The sequence below is a fragment of the Triplophysa rosa genome, linkage group LG12, assembly GCF_024868665.1.
Source record: "Triplophysa rosa linkage group LG12, Trosa_1v2, whole genome shotgun sequence".
NCBI classification, from domain to species: domain Eukaryota; kingdom Metazoa; phylum Chordata; class Actinopteri; order Cypriniformes; family Nemacheilidae; genus Triplophysa; species Triplophysa rosa.
In genome coordinates, this window is record NC_079901.1 from 6,766,954 (window position 1) to 6,785,475 (window position 18,522).

General features: G+C 39.9%; 1 long non-coding RNA gene across 1 annotated transcript; it reads left to right on the forward strand.

Moving 5' to 3' along the window:
* The first annotated feature begins 1,065 nt into the window (after positions 1–1,065).
* On the forward strand, positions 1,066–16,929 carry LOC130563210 (uncharacterized). The gene is made up of 3 exons (XR_008964070.1): positions 1,066–1,438; positions 7,072–7,229; positions 16,213–16,929. It is a non-coding gene; the product is annotated as an uncharacterized LOC130563210 (long non-coding RNA).
* Positions 16,930–18,522: the final 1,593 nt, after the last annotated feature.

Here is an 18,522-nt window from a genome sequence, read left to right on the forward strand (position 1 = left end):
TAGATTTTTTTAGATAACTTTTGATATAGATTTTTTTAAAGATAACATGAAATTAAATGGAGATTAAAGTGTTCTGTGTCTCTTTTATTTTTTCTAATAAATGATGGTCGTAGTATCAAGTGCGTCTTGGTTTCAGATGAGATCTCAACATTGTCTCTAAATGTGCTCAGATTTGCTACAATACCTTTATTCACAAATCTGAGAATGAATGACCTCAAGCACTTCTCCCCTTCATCCAAGAGCAAATTATCACAGCTCCTCATGTTGTTAACAACACAATTTACTTGTACCTATTTTTATTTCTCTCAAGGTGCATTATAAAGAAAAAATACAGGGACTGGTAGTTGAGGTAATTATCACCTCTTGTACACTGAAAATAGACTGTGGTTTACTTTAGACCATAAGCCGAGACCCAAGCTTGACATGAGGTAAATTGTATAGTTTCTAGCCCCCAAAGAAAGAAAGACTATTAAGATTTCATCTCATTCAATGCCCTGATAATGAAATGCTGTTCCAGTAAAGGCTTGTACCCCTGGGACGATAATCGCGCGCGTTTATCGTTGACTTTTAATGCCTCATGACTAAACAAAGGGCGCCAATGTGAGTGTGCACACCGACGCGCAAAACGGCAGGCATAAAAGCATAATTTAAAAAAAACGCCTCAGGGTCGTTCTTTTGGTTTGACGCGCCATGTTAAAAACTGGCCGACTAATGAGGTTGGCGCTTTTGTTAACGTGCCTGGAGCTGCTGAAGTTACAGTGAAACATGTCTTGGTAAGTAAGTAAGTAAGTAAGATGAATTCTCCTTCTGAGTGTCAGAAGCATAAAGTTGCGTAGCGCCACCTTGTGTACCAGGGTATTTCTGCTTTTCATTATGCGCCATCTATGTTAGGGAGTGAATTTGCACGTTCACTCAGCTCATCGCCAGTGAAAATCGCTTGGGTATGAACACCGAAAAACGTTGGCGATAAGCATGTGCGATCATCGTCCCGGTGTATACAAGCCTTTACTCTGCTTATACCTCACAGGTCAGAGCTTCATGTGACAGATAAAATGATGTTGATGACATGGAGTATTCTCTAATACAGTTTTGTATTTGAACTCAAATGGCCGTGGCTTTAGGGATAATCTGTGCTGCATCACTGCAGTTGCTACACAGAGAGAGAGAGAGATAGCAGATACTGTCACGTTAACTCGCTGTAGACCAGCAGGCATGCAAGATAAATAATCCAAGAGAGATATTGCAACACACATCACTCAACTGCTGCCTCACTTGCATCCAGTCTGTGGATTAACCCGTCCAGCAACTGAGCAGTTGAATATGAAGGTCATCTACAGAACCGAAAACATAAAAGAAGGACATTTTGTGCTCATCTCTTCCATCGAACACTCCCTAAATGTTAAATGGTTAACATGGTACAACAACGATCTTGGAAAAGGTTTGTCTTTGAATTGAATTCCATTACAAATATAACCAAGTAGTATTTTGGGCAGTTTTGAAATTATGAAATTAAAAAATCCTTTTTTTTCCGGAAACACACTGCTGATGGAGTACAATTTGTGTACGCTGAACATCCTTTGTTCATTTGGCAATGACATTTTACGTTCAGATTTAAGCTCACACTCCTCCTTTGTTCCCTCGTCTTCTTAGGACCTCTAATCTGCGTTCAGTTGTTGGGTCAGACCTGCTTCTGTCTCTTCATGCTCAAGTCTCCTTGATAAAAGGTCGTTTGAACAACAAAGCGAAAGGTTGTGACCGCATTCATGTCCATGCACGGAGATGCAGGGCACCGTTACTGTCATCCGTTAAAGGCGATTGTTAGAAAAATGCATGTGATCTTTTAGGCTCGCAATGGCATCGCAGGCAACTAGCAATTTGCGATGTCAGCAGTGGGCTGAGTGTCCTCCCTTGATCCTCCCCAGTGAGTCACACTGGAAAACATTGTGTGGTGATGTGAGGAAAAACGTCATGCTAGGCACCAGTTTTACATGATAACACAACAACAATGACCTAAAAACAGACAGAAAGATGTCATGGTACATCTGTTGTTTCATTTTTTTTCTTTTGGTATGTATGCTTTTGTCTGTTGTTTATTCTGGAATTGTTTGTGACTTTTATTTTCTGTTCCTCTATTGTGTAATGTCCTGTATTCACATCTGTACATATATAATATGATATGTGTACTCACATACACCAAGACAGGGCCATTGACTCCGTCCTGTCAAGTTTAGCTTCATCCCTGGTCAACACACCTGAAGAAGCCAATTGAAATCTTGAGGATTACTTCAAATTTACATACAGGTGTATTTGATTATGATTGAAACCATTTCCCAGAATAGTGGTCCTTCAGGACCTGACTACTTGAGTCCAAGTTTGTCCTTGTCTGGCCAGTTGTCCTGCAAGAGGATCTTGAAAAGCAAATGTAATTTAATCTGTCATTTGTCATACTAATTGATTAAATATCTCATGGTCTCATAGTATAAACCGTTATGATACATTGTCTTCTCATAAAGCATTGTGGTAGGTAAGAGTCTTCAAATTATATGGCATTTCTGACACGTGCCCGTTTCTTGAAATGGTGCAAATTTGATGTAGTTGTTATTAATTCAGTCATATTTCTTTTTAAAACCAATTATAAGCTTACAGACATAATATTTTTTTTCTGTAGCTCAGTGGTTAGAGCATGGTGCTAGCAACGCCAAGGTCATGGGTTCGATCCCAGGGATTGCGCATACTCAGAAACAAATGTATAATATAATGCAATATAAGTCGCTTTAGTTAGATAAAAGCGTCTGCCAAATGCATAAATGTAATAGCCCTATGAATATACGTAACGTTTCGATTTAAAATCTAAAGACAATTATCATCATTCAGTTTCGTCAGTATACATCTTATTGAAAATGTTGCGATAATACCATGTATTCCATATACTATTTTCCAATATCCTTTTTAACTTTTGTCTCTACTATTTGTACCAATGAATTTACTCTAAAGCTGCTTTGCAACAATGCAAATTTATCAAAAGTGCTATAAAATACATTTGAATAGAAATGAATAGCTTGTAATATAAAAGTCATTGTCTCTCATACTGAATTTTATTGGGGTTTTTACTTGGTTTTGTAAGTGATTTCGATACAAGGGTGGACCATTCTGAATGTTCTTTTTGTTGTTGGTTTGTGTAAAATAGAACTGATCATATTTCTACAATGCCCCATGTGGCCATATTAAAACTGCATCGGAACGTTCCGTCCACAGGCCTCAGCAACAATCTGTCTTTAATGAATGATTCAACTGTCTATATATAATAGATTGAGTACTTTGTCTTCTTCAACTACATCTCACCAATGCATTATAAAACAAACACCAATTATCAAAAGAGGAAATAATATGTTTTGTCTAGTTATATTATCAATGCATATTGAGCTGAACCGGATTGAAGTGGAAGTTTTATGCAAAGAAAGCCATTATCTGGTAGATCGAGCAGCAAGAAGACCTCTGCCAAAGTAAGCAGTTTAGTAACAACGTCTGTATTATGCTATCATGCTGTTTTAGCATTTGTGTGCATCAGTCAAGCATTTCCCAGGCATTTCAGGGGTCACAGATGTTCGAGGTGTGTGTATAATTATGGCAGTTGGCCAGCTGGCAAACAGTTTACGGTGCTCAACAACTAATGCATCTGAACAATAACAACACTTATGCATGCGTCTATAGAGGTTCCGCCATGTCAGTAATGAAATCTAATTGCTAACATATCTAAATGCTAATTTGATTTCCATTCTTAAACCAACGCTGTTTCAGCAACACGCCTGCTTCTAGCAAATCTGCAAAACCATTACGCTTGACAAGCGGCGGTACATTTCCAGATTATTCTCAGCAGCGCGGCAAGGACATATGTTGAGAAATAGAAGTTTGAAGAAGGAGGGAAACCTGTTGCTAGGAAAGCCTGTCAGAAATCAATTAGCTCTGAGACTAAGAATGGCAAGCTATGAGGGAAATCACTGTCTAATTCCCAGAGGTGCTCTGTCAGTTGATGGTCTATCAATTCTGCATCCACTCTTGTCCTCAAGTAAATGAGGTGTGGATGACTCAAACAGTGCCAGGAAAAAAACTCATTTAGAAAAACATCTGCTTATCAGGTAAGAAATCATTTGACAGACAGTAAGTGGAACTCATCAATTGAAGGAATGGAAAGACATGAGCGGATAAAATGCCCGACATGCAGATTATTTGTTAATGCGTGTATCTAGGATTTTGTGTATTTAGTGGCGTTTGCCTACGCACATCACTGTTACCATTGCTTGTGTGTTTAGAGCAGTGGTTCTCAACGGGGGGCGGTGGCCCATAAGGGGGCCCCAGCTGACTTCCAGGGGGGGGGGCTCAAGATGACTAATATTTAAAAATTGAATTGAAATGCACTTAAAACTAAAAACGAGCCATTTCTTGTTACTTGGACATTTTATAATGTCCAAACGTTTTCACAGTTGATGTCAAGTTCTAAAATATTTTATTGGGGCGAAATTTTGAGTTTTTGTGAGTGGCAGTGGTCTTTGAATATTGTTGAATATAGTGGTCCTTGGAGTAAAAAACGTTGAGAACCCCTGGTTTAGGTAAACCTTCCGACCTTACGTATTAAACTGAAATCTGCGATAACACCTAGTGCATGTTTGTGCTTCAGACAATGGTGGTATATTAGATTGTGCAGCTTGTTGAAGAGATGTGTGACCAACCTAATTTTACCTGCCGGATTATACCAATAAATTTTTAATTATTTTAATTGTCAGCTAGATATTTTAAAGTGGTAATCTGGGGGGAAATGCCCCCGAGCCCCCCCTGACCTAGCCCTGGAACTATCCCTGATACGTACAACATTGACACAGGAACCATTACATATTTTCAGCTTTACAGATATGCAAATATTTACGAATCCTATTGATTTCTAAGGCTAAAAAAACCCATTAGAATAATAATTAGCTGATTATACACAACATGTCACCACTGCATCGTAAAGTGAAATATCTACAGCCAATTACAACCTGACTACGCGATGACAACGTAATGGCCAAATCAACAACATTAAGCCAATTACGCATCAGCCGGTTCAAGTCATTTTAGCTTTTAACTGGCTTTGCCATTTGGTTTAATGGGAGCAGCTTGACTCACTAAGACCACAGCTGCCATTTCCTATTACTGTAAAGTGTCATGTTGAGTGGGAGAAAATAATAATAGCAGTGATTTCATAACGTTCTGCCCAGGCAGAGGTTAGCAGAAGACAACAGCATTTGAACGCCGGACGACTCTTTAATTAAATATTCAGTATTTTGCACCATCTGTAATTATTCTCTTATGATGTTTGAAAAGTGAATATTAGACAGTCACGAGCTGGCACGCAACATTCAGACCATTATTGCTCACAAAACAATGTAATTGTTCAAGGCATCAGAAACAGAACAGTTAAGAGCATCAGAGGGCAGAATTTAATGAATGTGTTGATAAGGCACACTTTCTTTTATTTTAATGAAGCTTGATATGCGAGTTACCCGCATCTCTTCATTGTATATGGATTTGCTTCTATTCAAAATGCTGCTTTTAACTAACCAATGTATACTGTGCAGGGGTAGACTTGTTTTTTTTAAGAAAAAAAACAGGAATAACAAAGTAGAGTTTACTATCAAATACAGTATAACAGCTGTAAATATTCAAGGACATGGGATTGTCCTTTGAAATGAATCCACTGGCATATTAAGTCTGTTCTTGGCAAAACACAGCATGCGCATGAGGCAAGCTTGGCCAAACCAACATATGATCATTGGTTACTTTGTATCATAAATGCAAAATTTCAGTTTTTACACACATCTGACTCTTGCTATATGTGGACAATGCGGCTGCATAGGGCCCCGCAGCCACCAGGGGGCCCCCAAACTGCAAGTTCAGCCTCATATTTTATTATATTTTGGAGAATTAAACGTACCTGTCTTTATTTGCATGTATTGCATGCATTCATTATGCATTCATTTGCAAAGCATGTAAGTGTTCATGGGGTAATCAGGTCAAAATCACCTTTGGGCTGGGGTGTCACGTGGTAAGTGACGTCTGCCGACAGGTCTGACAGGATGATTGACAGCCGCCCACCTTCCACTGAAGTGATGAGAATAACGGTAGACGCCAATTACAATGTCATCGAAACGTACTTATGCGTCTGGTGCAGAGAAACGCAAAAAGAAGAAAACCGATGAAGAAAAACGATCACAGGATAAAGGTGAGGCATTTGATGTGGGTGGAGGGGGACACATAATGCCAACTTTTGAACAAGTTAGTTTCCTACTTTTGTCATGCTGGCTAGCTCAGCTAGCCTCAGATAAATGTGAGCTACCTCAGCTAACGGGCTATGATTGTTGACTTTGTATGTAAATAAAGTCGGCTTTATCCAGAGTTTGCTTTAAAAAAAGGCTCAAATAAATGTGTCTCAAGCATAGACCTGTGCTACTATTTTATAAATAAAACCAATTATTATTAGACCGATTATTGTTACTTTTAGTAGTAGTAGTAGCAGTATAGCAGTGGATTATTCATATAGCACTATGAATTTTAAATGATCACTGTGCTATGAAATATTATCCAAGTCTTTGCTCTATTGTATTTTTATTTACTGTGGTTTGGTTACTGGATAAATCTGCTGACTTAGTTGAATTCCCCTTGCCAAATTTATTAGAATATATATTGTGACAATGTAGTTTACTAATTTGAACAAACCTGTACATTTAAAGTGTCCTGTACTGCATAGGACTGCTAGTTGGCCACTTTGTAATGCACTGCAAGATATATGCAAACATATTCCCTTCATATCATATGGTGCTCATCACTCATTTACCTTCATTTTTATTAATTAACTAGTATAATGTGGAGATAAACACAGAAAAAACTGGTACATCCTTAAACAGGGACACTGTATATTGTAATGTTTAATATAAAAACAGATTCAGAATGTTTTGCATAGTGCAACACAGCTGCAGTTATATGATATGAATATTTGCTTTTGATTGCTTGGTAACCTAAGGAGCTTTGTCTTTGCAGGAGCAATTTTGAAATACTTCGGAGGTCCAGTTCAAGGAGAGCCAGGGGGACCTTCATCAGCTTCTGACCAGCAAGCAGCAGGACCATCAGCAACTGCTCCTGACGAGCAAGCAGCAGGACCATCAGCATGGATGCTGGTCCAGTATATACGTATTTAAGTAAGTTTAGTTATTTATTTTTTACTGTTTTGGAATGGTGGGTTAAAGCTTTTTTATGTTATGCCACCTCAAAGTTTACATTAATAAATGCAACAGATACAGTGTGTTCTTGAAAAATGTTTAATGTACTCTAGCCTGCTTTCCTCTTAAAATGTAACAGACTGCTGCATCGTCACAGAATATATGAAAAAGTTAGGAATCTCTACCTCAGGGTTTGAAAAAATAGGGGCCCCCAAATAGTATCTCACATAGGGCCCCCAAACAGCTAGAAACGGCCCTGAGTGTACTGGAAGATATCGCATTTGTATCGGATTGTCTTGTGGTCATGATTTTGTCAAAACAGTCTCACGGGAATTCGTGACTTTGTCACAAAATGTAATCTATTGATTCGTGTTCTCAGTCATGAATTTCCCCTTTTTTTCATGTCACTTAGCACAAGTTTTTTTCATGTCACCTAGCACAAGTTTTTTTCATGTCACCTAGCACGACTTTCAATCTAACATATTTTAAAGGAGAGGTTTCTTGCTACTTTTACACAAATGTAATATAAATCGTAGGGGTCCACAGAATGTGTCTGTGAAGTTTCACCTCAAAATACACTGCAGATCTTTTATTATACCATGCCCTAATTGCCCAGTTTTGCATGTGAGGATAAACGCACTGTTTTGGTGTGTGTCTCTTTAAGTGCGAATGAGCTGCTTGTCTCCGCCCCCTTTTCACAGAAAACTCAGCCAGGGCTGTGAGCCTGTGCTTCCATCGACAAAAGAAGGGTCACATAAAGCGAATGAGAAACGCTGTTTCCGTCTTTAAACACCAAACACATTGTTTTCTTTGTTTTCTGCGTCATGTTTTCTACATGCGAAATTACACATCACAAACTGGTCGCGTGTTTACAGACCATACACACTGCTTTCTATAAGTGAAGATACTCAAGACAAATGCATCGCGTTTTCTCTAAGTGAAAGTAACGTTACACAGGACATTCCCGTTGCGTGTTTACAGACCATACACACTGCTTTCTATAAGTGAAGATACTCAAGACAAATGCATGGGTTTTCTCTAAGTGAAAGTAAGGTTGACACAGGACATTCCCGTTGCGTGTTTACAGACATACCATTAGTGGTGGCGGTACTGTAGAAATTTGGTATCGATCCGATACCCATACATATAGGGTCAGTATTGCCGATACCAATACCAATACGATACTTTTTACTTAAAAAAAAAATACTTTTGTGTAGGGGAGAGCAGTATGTCATTGTTTCTCAGGTGAATGAATGATCAATTCTTTAGACAATATTTTTTATTAATGTATTGAAGTCACAACGCTTCTCTTCCTCTCGGCCATGCCTGATTCTTCATTCAATGTCTTCAGCTGTGATGGGTGTGTTCTTGACGATTCGTTCATTTGAACGAATCATTTAATGTGATCGCGGAAGAACGAGTCGCGTCAGGGTAGTGATTCGTTCAGCGCGCATGGCATTTGCGCAACATTCAATGGGTCCTGTATGGAATTGAAATCTACGCCAAAGTACTCACGTGAAAAACGAAACTCACCCGAAGCTCGGAGAGTGAACTAACAACTTCTCTTTCCGGCTCAGACTGCATTGGTTAGCTACAGGCTGCTGTTACGTGAATGAACGAAGGAGTCAAACCCGAAGACTCGAGAGGTGAACTAATCAATTCTCTTTCCGGCTCAGACTGCATTGGTTTAGCTTACGACGCTGTCACGTGATGAACGAAGGAGTCAAACCCGAAGACTCGAGAGGTGAACTAATCAATTCTCTTTCCGGCTCAGACTGCATTGGTTTAGCTTACGACGCTGTCTACGTGATGAACGAACGATTCAAACCCGAAGACTCGAGAGGTGAACTAATCAATTCTCTTTCCGGCTCTGACTGCATTGGTTTAGCTTACGACGCTGTCACGTGATGAACGAAGGAGTCAAACCCGAGGACTTGTCAGATAAGAGGTGTGGTGAGCTAATCATAGACTAAAGACCCAGGTAAACAATGAATTAATCTTTTCTGTTTCTTATAGCATTATAGTTTTGTATTGTTTGTAATGTGATCAACGTTTGCATAATGAACGAAATGAACGATATGACTCGAAAAAAGATTCGTTCATTTTGCTGAACGAGACTCAAAGATCCGAGTCAGTAAAATGATCCGAAATTCCCATCACTACTATCAGCTTCACTCACTCAGTTCGCTGCTCCTCGGCGCGTTGTGTCAGTGAGTCACGTGACGACACAACAAAGAATCGAAGCAGGAGGGGAAGGAGTAGCAAAGTGGGCCAGGATGTGAAAGCAGCGTTTGCTCAGGATTGTAGAGGTAGAAGACACGAGCAAAGTATAATGAACGTAGAAGTGAGATATTTAAATTAAAATATCGATTAAATTACAATTGTATCGATCTGATACCAATACCAGTGTTGGCATCGATACTATCGATATTTAGATCGATCCGCCCACCCCTAATACACATTGCTTTCTTTGTGTGAATGGACAAACGTTTCACAATGACATTTTACCTACTTTTAAGTTGCAACAGGTCCCTGAGGTCTTACTTAAAAAATAACGGTACTTACAATGTCTTTATTTGCAGCTTTGCCTCGTTCAGTCTGGTGGATTTCCATTGAAAACAAAATAAATCCATTGCTCTCCTGTCAGGCTGGGAACAGTGTTCTGTGCTGCTCTGTGCAGCCAACAACACAACACTTAGCATGCTTTGCTTACTTTTGCCATGGTGTCGGAACTAATTCACATATGTCGCTTGCGAAAACAAAAATGGCGGCAGCGCCATGGGTGGACACGTTTAGAAAAGGGGGCGGTAATATTATAATAAGAACGACTACCTACATCGGAAAGTGAGTGAAATCTGAACGGCTCGTTTTCTCACAGGCTTGCAGAGATAGGCTCACGTAAACAAAGTTACTGGATTGTCATTTTTCACATTTTCTGAGTTGGTAGATGCACCAGACACCCGATTACAGCACTTAAACATTGAAAAAGTCAGATTTTCATGAAATGTCCCCTTTAATATGCGTTATCTTTCGTATGTATAAATAACGCAATCTGATGGGAATTCGTACCTATTTATGAAGTGGAATTCCTCACCTCGTAAAATAGTATGTTTTAGGTTTTATTATGATTTGACGTTGTGACGTTAGGTTTAGGGGCGGGGTTACGGTGGCCCTTTATCACTGCTTGGCCAGATCACCAAAATTAGCCTTCGCGCCTATTTAAGTAACAATAATTCAATTTCATGCTTTTAAGATCCCTCCAAATGAAACTAGGCTATTATAAGTTGAAATATTATGACTTGTATTTTGTTCTCAAAACAATTGAGTACATAAATTCAAATAAAGCTTTCATGAACATAAGTCGCAATGACAAATGAAAACGGTCTTTCTAAGTCATTATACAAACTGTCATTGGCAACTTTTAATTGCAAAGAGACCATCTGGAAGCCGAACAGCATGCAGACTTTACATTAGCGCGTGACTTATTGGCATATTATTGGCTTCTGGCATATCTGTGCGGTTTCTCTGTCCTCCGGCATGATTCAGTGTAATGTGAGTGATGAACAGTAATGTTTGCAAAACTACTGGAGGTAGTCACTGATTCCCAGCAAATGTGTTTATAGTTAATAGAAGTCACAAATAGGTGGACATAACCAGTGTCATAAGAACTGCTATTGGGCTGATGCTTCACTGTAATGAATACAGATAATTGACAATAATAGTGGGACCATAACCTGATCTACAGCGTTTTAGAAGCACTTTGCGCAATCTCGGAAAATTCTGATTTCATTATAGAGAACAGCCCATAACACTGGATCAATGAAAACATAGAAAATTCCTTCTGTATCTACTTTCGCAGATTAAACACGTGCGATGGATTGATTTAGGTCAGATTTTGAGATACACATCTGTCCCATGTGACAACTAGCCCCACTAACCAGCACAGAGAACTGGGGTAATGTTGAGCTAGAGAGGCATTGAATCCAGAATCCACTCAGTGCCGGCAGCACACTGGATAAAGAGATGGTTGATACTGGCCTGTCTCTGGGAACTCTGTGTAATTAAATGCCAGCTCTCTCGCATATGGGCAGAGGAATTGAGAAATGGCCAAATTCGCAAGGCGATATTGAAATGGTCCACTTACATGCATATGGAATCAATGAAATGGGTGAAGTGAATTCGCCCGCTCTAATTGCAAAATGTATTACGTTTAGAATGAATGTTGAAAAAAGCCTGAAATAAAATGGAAAAATATGCAGAGTATCGATTCCCTTCCTTTCTGAGGCCAGATAAGTAAAATGAGCTTTACTCTTTCCTTTAAGCGGATTGAGAAAAATCACCATCCTCTTTCCTTTTTCTCTCAGATGCAAGTCCTATTATCAGAGGCGTGTTTCTGCACAGCTCTTCGGAAAGCCGTGTCACTGGGAGCGTGGTGGTCTGATTAGAGGTCTGCTTAATGGCCTCTCCAGATTACACAATTTTTTTCATCTGTTACGATGTCACTGTGTCAGATTTTGCGATTTTGACTTTGCAAATCTTGACATGTCGTTCACAAGAATCAATGGCGTGTCCTCCCAACGAGAACGGGTTTTCGTCTTTTACAACACGGGTTGCGTATGTGATGTCATTGAGTAGGCGCTACTATAGTGACTGACTGACTTTCGGAAAGAAGCGGCTGCAGTATGAAAATAAACCATAGATATGGGAATTGAAGCAGCGTGTTTTGCACTGGCTATTTTGGCTTCAGAAAAGCGTAAAAAAAAGAAAAAAAATCCCGACATTGGACACGTTCCTGGGTTGCAAGACGGGGACAGTATGGGTGTCCATTCTACAGATAGCTCGCCATGTTTGAATGTTGTGTACGGAAGAGCTTCAGTGAGAGCGCTTCTGTGCTGTGCTTCTATTGGTCAACGTCACTACAGCGTCACAGCTGTGGTGAGCGACCAGGGAAAAAATTAAACATGCTAGTCTTTCTGTCGTGATGTCTTGCGACCTCGCAGGAGCAGTTTTGGTTGTCGTATACTATGGCGAACTATACGAGACGACACGATTGAATCTTGCGCCTCGGCGCCCCATGTCGTTACGAATTACTACGATGTCCTACGACATGCAAATCGGTCCAAAATCTGGCTAAAGGATTGCATTTGCAATATTCAACAACATGTTTAGTGAAACATTACAGTGTGGTCAGTCATGTGCATTGGAGATTTAGAGGTAAAACAGAAAAAGAAACTAAAGACTTTCACTTTTGTGACTATTTATGTATTTTATGGTATATCCAAAAATATTCCGAAATGATAAATACAGATCTAATACAGTATTGAACACAAAGGCAGCAGGGGACTGCTTGAAAAAATAAAAATGCACACGACCATAAGAATACACGTACAGCCCTATTTAAGAGCAACTCTCCGTGTGCCGTATTTCCATGAAACTTTCATAAACAGTCGAAACGCCTGCCACAATCACAAGTGCAATCTATTTCCATCACAGTCGTCTGTATTGACAGTGTTCATCTGGGTAGTGTTTGGCTATGATTAACTCTTCACCCATGCCAGCAAGCACCTGCCAGTGTTTATTGAGCCCCGCTCTACAAAAATGACAATGTTCTCGCCTGAAATGGCTTTTGAAAGCTTGTCTGATAGAGCCAAGATTTCTATTTTCTTGTCTCTCTCTCTCTCTCTCTCTCTCTCTCTCTCTCTCTCTCTTCTGTAGTCTCTTCTGACAGGCACTGAGATCAGTACTACCTTGACCCTGAGAACAATAGATACTTGCTGTACAGTACCCGCTGCCATTCCGTGAAAGACTACTAGTACTGGCTAAAAATATCACATAAAAATAAAGCAAAATAATTAACCTCTGGGCTGGCAGAGGGCAATAGTTCCTTTTTTATCCCTTTCTCAGGATTGTTTTTCCTAAGTAAATTTCAATTAAACGTCACTGTAAGCAAGTTGTTATTGTATAGTGACAGAATGAATCAGAATGTTTTATGTACTGTTAAAGATATGTTACTTTATTAAAATAAAAACTAACTTTTCAGAGAGGCCAGTGACTTGCTTAAAGGGACAGTGTACCCAAAAATGAAAATTCTTTCATCATCTTCTTTTCCTCATGTCATTTCAAACCTGTATGACTCCGTTTCTTCTGCATAACACAAAAGAAGATAGTTTGAAGAAAGTTGGTAACCAAACAACATTGGACCTCCAATCATTTCCATTGTATGTACACAAAACCACTCAGACATTTCTCATAATATTTTCTTGTGTGTTCCACAGAAGAAAGAGTTTTGAACAACACGAGGGTGAAGAAGCAGCATTTTTATTTTGGGGCGAACTTATCTCTTTCACGTACCATGATGTAGGGTGCTTTACATTTTCAAATCTTTCTCTTTGAATCTTGGTGCCCTGACGTTTCGTACACATAAATAACACTGAATAACAAGCGCGACTCTGCTGAACTGCAACCAAACAGTAATATCTGAAATTCCCCTCATATAACTTGAACTGTAAAATCTCCAGACATAGATAGCAGAACAGTTCAATTCCCATCATCTTGGGAAAGAGGATAATACATGTTCATGCCAGGAGATATCAGGAAACTTATGCATCTGTAGTGGTTAAATCAGCAGATTCACAATGCTGAGTAGAGGCAGACCTTAATCAATGTCACGCAATGCTCGCCTTATCTGCAAAAGCAGATGTCTGTCCTGTTATTTATATATTTGCTTCCGGCCTTACTTGTCACATTAGCTTTCAAATACAGCTGTTGTGTACTGGGAGGAAATATCTCATTCCTTAATAACTACACAAGGCAGGTTTTTTAAAGCCGGGGTTGAGAACCGATAACCTCCCGCCATGTTCAGGAGCTATTGTTCAAAGTCACAGCGAGCGCAAACAACATTAAGGAACTTACTTACTCTGCATGTAAGTTCAGGGTGATGCACAAAAACGGGAGAATTGTCAGCTAGGATTTTCACAACAAGTGTCGTAATTCATCTTCGCGAGGAATCTGATGGGATCCGAGTTGCTCTTATCAGTGGAAACAGGCGCTGTTGGGGAAGTCGGGGATGCTGAGGTGGACGAAGTGCTTTTTCAGATGGAGTTAAGCCCCTGGCTTTTGTGCAATTAGATTCCAGTGACTGCTGCTTAGAGACAGACCCCTCAAGTAAGATACGGTTAAGATCTAATCAAAATGTATACACTTTTTAGTGTTGGAGAGTAACTAACTTACAGTAGTCACATTATTAAAGGGATGTTCACCCAAGACTGAAAATTTCGTCATGAATTACTCGCCCTCAAGTTGTTCCAAACCTAGATAAATTTCTTTGTTTGGTTGAACACAGAAATATATTTGGAAACTGTTAGCAACTGATATTTCTGGGGCACCATTGACTACCACAGTATATACAGTATATACTGTATATATATATACCAAACCAAACTCTTCATAAATATATTTCTGTCATGACAACTCTCGGAGTGTTTAGCATGGTAGTGTGCATGACATATAATGTATTTGGTCTTGGCAGAATAGATCTGCTACGCTACTGCTGCGGCGGAGCAAGTAAGGAGACTTGCTACTGCCAATATATCCACAACATGCAGCTGTGTGCATATAAGGAATGCTGCACATATAACATATGAATAAACCACAGCTTACATGGTCCTTGTAGCAGATCTATACTGGTGGAGCTGGAGAAGGAGGAGGGTCCTGAAACGCACTGCACTGCTGCAACCATCACTAGCTGAGATTTAAATGTAGAGCAGCAAGCTCATTGGCTGTTGATACAGAGGGAACCAATCACTTCACCGTGTAGTAGTTATTATGTCGGATAGGTTTAGAATTTAAGACTGCGCCGTCTAGAGTTTCATGGCAGAACTATTTATTTCTGTCATGACAACTCTCTGAGTGTTTAGCATGGTAGTGTGCATGACATATAATGTATTTGGTCTTGGCGGAATAGATCTGCTACGCTGCTGCTGCTGCAGCGGAGCACGTAAGAAGACTTGCTACTGCCAATATGTCCACAACATGCTGCTGTGTGCATATAAGGAATGCTGCTGCTGCACATATAACAAATGAATAAACCCCCATCAAAGCAGGAGACAGAAATGATCAATTCAAGCCGTGGACAGGAACACCCCCAACAGATCTATCGCCAAGACATGTGTACTGCTGCTGCCCGAAAGGACTATGTGAACCGCATGTATTACTATCTATATGTGCCTGGGCTTTCATGCCAACCGGCTAAATGCTTATGACCTATGGGTTATGTGTGCCTGGGCTTTCATGCCGACCGGCTTATAGCTAATGGCCTATGCCTATGACTATGACTATGTGAATGTCACATGACTATGACTATGACTATGTGATGCCTATGACTATGTGAACCTTGGCTTTCATGCCGACCGGCTTAATTCTAATAGACGCACACTAAGTGCAATGTTATTTAACAAGTATACATTGCAGTCCGAAGATGAGACCCCAGCATCCACCCGAGTAATTTATCAAGATAAGGTCATTGATACTTATCTCAACCATTAAATCAATGAAGCACATGCCTCTGCCATTGCACACACTTAGATACCATGGAATTACTCGTTGAGTATGGCGACCCCAGACATAGTGGGGCGACTCTGTACAATGCTGGTTGAGCGGCCAATTATGACCTGATTCCGGTAAAAGTGCAGGTGGTAGATCCTTTTCCTATCTAGCGCCTAAACTTTGGAATAGTCTTCCCTGCACTGTCCGGGAGGCAGACACACTCTGTCAGTTTAAATCTAGACTAAAGACGCATCTTTTTAATCTTGCATACACTACCCTTCCATAATATAAATCCTCTGAGGGTTTAGGCTGCATTAGTTAGATCAACCGGAACCAAAAACACAACTGATGTACTTGTTGCATCAAAGAGTACAGAACAGTACTCTACTCTCAGCCAGTCTTGTCTCATTGTTGCAAGGTTACCACAGCGAGCAGGATGCAGTTCATGGCCTGACCTGATGGTAGAGCGGAGAATGGGAAGCGGCGACCTGACAAGAGCTGAGATGATAGAGCTGGATAAAGAAGGACGCGGTCACCTGACACGTCTTCATGGCCTGACCTGATGGTAGAGCGGAGAATGGGAAGCGGCGACCTGACAAGAGCTGAGATGATAGAGCTGGATAAAGAAGGACGCGGTCAACTGACACGTCTTCATGGCCTGACCTGATGGTAGAGCGGAGAATGGGAAGTGGCGACCTGACAAGAGCTGAGATGATAGAGCTGGATAAAGAAGGATGTGGTCACCTGGCACGTCTTCACCACAAAATTTCAAATGCTATTAGATTATTAATGATAATCTTAAACTATAATTTACCTTATTAGTAAGTTTATTTATTTTATTTAGCCTTGTTGTGCAAGCTCTCTGGAGCTTGTGCAGAGGCAGCAGCTTTTGCAAGAGGGGAACTGGAATCCCCTGGTTGGGCCTGGGTTCTCCTGAGGTTTTTTTTCTCGATTAGAGTTTTGGGTTCCTCGCCACCGTTTGCATACTGTTTTTTGCACTATTTGCCTGGCCGGGGGGGGGCTGCTTTAGAATTTTAAAGTTTTACTTAATATTGCATATAGGAATTTATAGTCTGTTATATTTGACCTGTGCTTCTCTCTCCTTTATCTTAAATGTGTGCTCTCACTGAGCGTGTGTGTGTGTACGTGTACATATTGTGTGTGTGGAGTGTTTTGTATGTTTCTGTCTTCTGTGTTTTCAACTTTTTCTTGTTTTTGCAGGTACAACTTTAATTGTTTTGCTTATAGTCAATATGTCTTATGTACGCTGCTTTGTAACAATGAAAATTGTAAAAAGCGCTACATAAATAAAGTTGAGTTGAGTTAAAAGAATCAGTAATTGTAAAGATTCTTTACAAAGATGCATTTATTAACAGTCTTTGATGACATCTGCACCACTTATCCTTGGCAATGATATCTGTATTACGATAGGTATAATTACGACCATGTATACTTAGACCATTGCACACTGACAGTATACAGAAGATATACAAATAACATTGACAATCATTCTGCGTCATTACGGAATAGGCATGGTGTAGTTGGGCAATAACAAGTTAAAATGTGCACACGTGTGACACTGCACGAGCTAATGCTATTTAGCGTATTCTCTCATGGCAATTTACGTCGCTACAGCGCTCATTGCTCACCAGTGGCAGCCACGAAGATCGGAGGACATCAATACGTGTACTAGTTAACAACATATGCACGGATTTAGTTACGGGGAGGCATGAACGCATAATACGGGCATAGACAAGATGCAGAGATGAGCATTCATCAATTTGTCTTCCTGTGCAACACTTCATCAGTCCGTGTGGACGACAACTTGGTTCCTAGGACAGCTGTACTGTAAAGTACAAATGACCGAGAGTTTATTCATTTAGCCTTTTCCATATACTGTAGTTACTTCGGCATGTTTGAGCAATAACTCTAGGGTGCATGTTGCTCGTGCTGTAACAACGCATATGTGTAAAGTTTGCTGCTGATAGCTTGATGTTAGCTCGAGCATGCAATGCAAGACTGCTAACATGAAAACGTATTCTGCTGCTGCTACAATCAGTTTTAATTAAATTAGGCAGATCACACATTATGCACAGCGAGTAGTAAGGAGTAAAGTTCATTCACTTATCTTAGGTCTGGTTGCTTTCTGAAACGCGCTGCACTGCTGCAACAATCACTAGCCGAGATTTAAACATAGAGCAGCAAGCTCATTGGCTGCTGATACGGAGAGAACCAATCACTTCACCGTGTAGTAGTTATTATGTCGGATAGGTTTAGACTTTAAAGACTGCGCCGTCTAGAGTTTCATAGAGATTCACTATTTATATATATTTCTGTTGAACACAAAAGAGGATATTTTTAGGAATTTAGGAAAACGAACAGTTCTGGGGCACCTTTGACAACCATTTTAATGGTAGTCAATGGTGCCCCAGAAATCTCTGTTGCTGGTGTGTTCAACAGAACAAAGAAATATATACAGATTTGGAACAACTTGAGATTGAGTAATTCATGACAGAATCTTTATTTTTGGGTGAACTATCCCTTTAATGACGTATTACTAGTGTAGCTTTTGAAAATAAATGATTTACTGGTTCAAGTCTCTGCATATCTATTAATACCAAAATAGAGATGACTCTACGTTGTACCTATGGTTTCAACTAGGATTAAAAAAAAATGAAAAATGTCATCATTTACTTATCCTCATGTCATTTCAAACCTGCATGACTTT